A 6249-nucleotide genomic window follows, 5' to 3' on the forward strand; every position below is an offset into this window, starting at 1 on the left:
GAAATGAGGGGAAATTGCTGAGCTTTTTGGGATCAATTTCTCTCAATAAAAGACCGTAACAGCCTGGTGCTGACTCTAGCATCGCCTACTGATTAGGAAAACAGGGGGTATCGTGTGTGCTAGAACATCCCTGAGTACTAACACCGTGAGGAAGTATACACACACTTTTCATGTCAACCTCTACTCATCATTTTAGGAAAAGATGTGTGTGAATTATTAGATTTAATTAGTGTTAAATTAGACAATTTCATCTCTTTTTCTGATAACCAATGCCTGGGGCTCAAGAGAAATATATTTAAATAAAAATTCTGAAATTTTGGGGTTGTCAGAACAATCAAGTATTTTGTCTGTTTTTTAATGTAGAAATACATCATGACTTTTCCAAGAAACCCAATAATTTTTATGTACAATGGAATGGTAGCATGAGTTAAATTTCATGACTTTGCAACATGCCCACTGTCTTAGTTCATTATTCTGTTAATGAAAGAAGTTAATGAAAGAACCTTAGACTGCATGTTTCATATGAATAGAAATTTATTCAGCTCATGGTTCAGAGGTCCCAGATCCAGGAATCAACTTCTGGTGACGCGACAGCATGGCTGAGGGCAGGATCTTGAGCAGAGTAGCTGTCCTTAAGTTTCTCCTAGCTCTGGTCTACATCCATCTGGCATCTGCCTGCCTCATTTCCCCTCTCATAAGCACATCAGAACTCAATCACAGGGACCTTGTTCTCACCACTCGATCACTTATCTTTCTCAGGAGCCCTACTTTTTGGCACCATGAAGGGATTAAATTTTCACTTAAATTTAAAATACAGCCAAGTCCCAACATATGAACTTTTAAGTGACATCCTATCACTGTATATCAAGACCAAATTTCAAAATATGAACCTTTGTGGGATGAACCATTAAGCAAACTGTAACATAGCATGAAAAAAAAATTAACAGAGCATGCTGTTGTTATAGAGGATATTTACTAGAGTGTATGCAGAAAAATTTCACAAACTTTGGACTCCATATCACAAACAAACTTTCAAGTACTTTTCCTTTGCAGGGCCTCAAGCTCATTGTTCTTCATCTCACTTCTGCCTGCTGTTGTCTTTGTGATGTTTATTAGATTTTGTTTCTTCAATAAAGATACCAGAGAGCCAAAGTCATTTCTGGAAATAGGCATTTTGCCCTTGTCCTGTTTTCCGTCCTACTGGTTCTTGCCAGAAGTCCTTGGTTGCCTGGTGTAAGAAAACAATCCTAATTATCTCATTAATAGTGGTCCTGGCCTCACTGCTAATCAGGTTAGTACTTCTGAGAATTCAAAGGGAAGAAAATAAATTTACTAAGAAGGAATAAATTGATCCTCAGACTATAACTCCAGGAGGCTACCCAGGGATAAAAATTTGCCTGCTGGTAAAATAAGAGACCATGTACAGAGCAGATTTATGTGGAGAGCTTAACTCCAGGAATTTAACTGGTTTAGATTCTAGGTTTCTGGAAGGCAGAAACCATCTCTTAATCCTGTTTTCACCACATTGTCTGTAGCAGGCTTCCCAATTTGTTAATTTTTGTGTAAGATAAGCAGATTCTTTAAATAAACTGTGTTTTTTTCTCTCTGTTCTCTCTGAATTACTTATTCCTTCTCAGAGTATATCTGAGTAGAAAAAGATTTGCATTGAATATGCCCAAAGGAGTTGTTTTATTTTATTTTATTTTTTTACAATTAAAGTATGAATTAATTTCGGTACAAAGACTTTTTGAAATACATACATAGTTTTCCCACTACATATATTTCCATGAGCTTTTTTTTCTGAAACATTTTTAAAATTAATTAATTTACATTCATTCCCTAAGCATTGTCACAACATACAAAATGTGATTTCCCATCCATAATATACTGCATAGTATACTGCATAGTGGCTTAATCATGCATGTTGACCCTCTGCCCTTTCCCACCCTCCTCCCACACTATCCCTGGTGTCTACAGTTGTTTTCCATTCCTTTTACTGCCACATTTTATTGATCACACAATTTCTTAAATAATCTAACTACTTTCAATAGCAAGTTCAGCTGGTAATTTCAAGAAAAGCAGTTTTAACTTACTAAATCAAAGAATAGCTAAGAAATTTTGCTTAAAACTTAAAGCCAGGACACAGGTTAGGATTCTGTCCAAATAGTAGGTACATGAACCTATTGACAGCTCAAGACAGGACAAAAATTCTTAAAACTGGAAAACAAAGCCTAGAAGAAAATCAACAATGTTATTTTCTTCCTTCTTTTTCTCTGTTTCTTTGGTTTTTGTTTGTTTGTTTTATTTGTTTGTTTTTCTCTCTCTTTCTGTTTCCAAAGGGGTTGTTGCAACTTTAGATAAATTCCCCATCTCTTATTTATCATTTAGAGTGTTTTAATGTGATTCTATTTATTTTTTTGTTTGTTTATTTAAGTCACTTGTCACAATATAGTAGACATGCTTGCTGAATAATAAAGTGTGGTGTTTGACACTCAAAAGACACTTATAAATTGCTCCAGGTTATCTATGTGACCATAGTAGGACAAAACTGATTCAGTTAATAAAGCTACCTGTAAATGAGATAAATGAGAACTCAGAGAAATAATAGTTACAACTTCCAAATCAAAGCCAGTATTTTTAGTCATTATTACTTGGAAGTATAATCTAGAACAACTGTGACTCTTGCAGTAGCTATATAACATACAAACCAGTTCAAAAAAGAGAATATTTTCCACTATGTATAACATTATTAGATAGGCAGTATTATATAGTTGTTTATAATAATTACAAATTCTCTAATTAGTACATGAATACTGACTGATGTTTATGTCCCATTCCACAAAGACTGTTTTTGTTAATGTGATCTATCTGATACAGATTGAGTACCCTTATCTAGCATGCTCCACCAGGAGTTTTTTGCTTTGGATTTTTTCAGATTTTTGAATATTTATACATATTCATAATGAGGTATCTTGAGGATGGGATACAAGTTCAAACATGAAATTTACTTATGTTTTATATATACCTTATACAAAACCTGAAGGTAAATTTTATTCATTTTTGTATTGAAAAATTTTGACTGTGACCCATCACATGAGGTCAGACATGAAATGTTTTATATCTGGCATCATGTCAGTGTTCAACAAGTTTCAGAGTTTGGAGCATTTTAGAGTTTATATTTTCAGATTAAAGATACTCAATATATACTGCTGAAAATTCTCATGAGTGAATGAGAATTCTTTTGGGAATGCACATATGCAAAGATACACATTCTAGAAACAACAAGTCAGAGAGTAGTCTGTACAAATCTTGTCTAGGAACTCTAATTTGAATCATAATTAGTTCAGAATAATATTGTGTTATCAGGAAAGTCATGAAGCGTTTTTCTATGCAAAAACGCTTCATGCCTTTCCTGACAATCCAATATATAACCATACACCTTGTAACTCTAATTCAGCTTTTTAATCTGGTAAACTTATTGGAACTACTTTGGTGTTGATATTGTCATATGCACTATTTGTAAAATTATGAGTTGTTATTTATTAGTAGCAAATGTTATAACATAACCCAACTGTCATATCTCATTAAAGAAATTATTTCCTTTATTCACAGGACTAGGATGATTCATATCCCAAGAGGAATAGGAACATGACAGTGTGAGGTTTCATCACATTTTTTAGAATGGCATGCAATTTAAAACTTATAATTTATTTTTGTGATTTTTGATTTAATATTTTTGGACTGCAGTTGACTGAAACTGTGGAAAGTGAAACCATGGATGGAGGAAGGGCAGGGGCTATCGAATGTTTTCTGATTCTGAGATTTAATATGTTTATCATCTGGAAACAAAGAATGTGAACGACTATGTTCTTTTTGCCAGATGATTACAGAAGGCGCCGTTACTTGGTAGAGTAGCCCTTGGGAGTGAATTTTTTTGGAAATATCTTTGAACCAAAGTAGACAGCATCATAAGCAAAGTGTGTAATTTGTTTTTTTTTTTTAGAAATCTGGGAGTGTCAGAGCCAGTAGAGAGAATTAGAAATAAAATATAACACCAGAATTTTCAAAATGTTAGTGGAAAATACGTATTATGAAAAAATTGTGTATAGGTTTCAAAAAATTTTTTTGCGTCAAAATAAGCTCATACTGGGAACCAGTAGTTAGCGTAATGGCTATGTCACTGGACTCCCACGTAGTCGACCGCGGTTTGCGTCCCGGACCCGGTGGCTTAAAACTCACGCTGGGCGCGTGTGCGTGCGTGCCCAAGATCCCGAGAGGAGAATGGAGGAGAACAGACTGCAGCGTGACCATCCCCTCTGGGGGGTGATTTCTTGCTTTCTTTCTCTCTGTCTCTGTCTGTCTGGCGAGCGCATGAGCCCTATAGCGAAAAAAAAAAAAACAACTCATACTTTAATTCAATTTTCCACAGACTTTTAAAGTCCCTTTATACATTGAATTACTTATTAAACAAATGTAGTATGCCGCTTCTTGTTGCTGTTATTCCAATAATAAGAAAATGGCATATACTTAGAATCATTTGATTTTCTTTTTCTTTTTTTTTCAAGAGGTTTTTGCTACAGGGCACATGCACTTGTCAGAAAGACAGAGAGAGAGAAAGCGAGAAATCACCCCTCAGGGAGGAGGGCCACACTGCAATCCCTTCTCCTCCATTCTCCTTTCGGCATCTTGGGCACACACGTGCATGTGCCTGGTGTGAGTTTAAGCCACTGGGTCCAGAACTCGAACCACAGACGACTAACATGGGAGTTCAGCGACATAGCCATTATGCTAACAGCTGGTCCCAATCATTTGATTTTCTGTAGCATATTTTTTGATACAAAAGCTCTGAGATTGATGTAGGACTGTACACTGGTGGAAAATATAATGAATTTCCTTCCTTCCACCATAAATACATCATTTTATCATAGTCATTTTTAGATCAACTAAGGGCTAAGAAAACTATTTTTCTGATATAATGAAGAGGAAAGAACATTCAGTTTCTGGTGTCAAATTGGTAAGAATGTTCCTAAATCAAAGCAGATAATCTCTAGAGAATGTAATAGGTTTTAGCTTGCATTCTAAACATAGCACCTAGAGAATAGACATTTTAAACTTAGCACCTAGAGAATAGATTTAATAATAAATGATTAGAAAACAATCACATCTTCTATCTTCTCTGATGCCAAGCTTTCCTGACCTTTTTCCTGGTTCTCTTATCTCTTTGTAGATTTTTTTCTATTCTCTTTAATTGTTTGGTGTTCTCTTTTGGCCTTTTTTTTTTCTTTGTATTTTCTCTCTGAGCAGTCTCAGTCACTCTCATCATTTCAACCCTGAGTAATTTGACAATCTATATCTAGTCCAAACATTTCCTTGTGGTCCAGACTTCCAAATGATAACAACAGCAGTAATTTCATTGAATATGCAATATGTACTAGGAACTGGACTAACAGGTGTATACGCATAATCTCATTTAACTTTTACAACTGCCTGTGAGGCTGATGCTGTTATCATCTTCATTTTACAGAAGAAACTAAAGTTGAATGATATCACACATCTAGAGTCACACAGACAATGAATGACTAAACTTTGTTTTCCTTTCTTTTATTTTCTTCTTTTTTATATTCAATTACTGTATACCTTTACAGCATACAAATTAATTTCCCAGCATGAATACACTGTATAATAGTCCATTCAAAGATATTACGATACACATTATCATCAACAGATAATTTTCCATTTTTGTGTCCATTCAATTTTTTGGCCCCTTGATTCCCTCCCTTCCACCCTCCTCTCAAACTGGCTCTAGTGTACACAGTTGCTCTTCTTTTCATACCTTCCAGTCTTTTGGTGTGTAACTGGGTTTTGAATCCTGACAGTTTGACTATAAATTTAGTGCTTTTCAATTACGGACACTTGTCTATCAACTGCCAGCTGAACATCTTCCCTTGAACCTCATACAGGCCTCTTAAGATGTCAATATTACAGAAAACAAGTTTCCCAATATATTCCTTTTTACAATTTATCCAACTAACAAGAATTCATCAGGCATCACTGAGAATCAGACTGTAGTCTGCCTACTGGGGATTAATGTTGAACAAAATAGTAGTAATCCCTGCATTTATAGCTTATTTTTTAGAGAGAGGAGACTTATTAATCACATTCTTTTGTCAATAGAGAATTAATTCCAATCTGGAATGAGTGCTAAAGGAACAAGTGTGGTATGCTAACAAAACATCCTTGAGGGAAAGA

The sequence above is a fragment of the Tupaia chinensis genome, unplaced genomic scaffold (assembly GCF_000334495.1).
Source record: "Tupaia chinensis unplaced genomic scaffold, TupChi_1.0 Scaffold000489_1, whole genome shotgun sequence".
Taxonomy (NCBI): domain Eukaryota; kingdom Metazoa; phylum Chordata; class Mammalia; order Scandentia; family Tupaiidae; genus Tupaia; species Tupaia belangeri.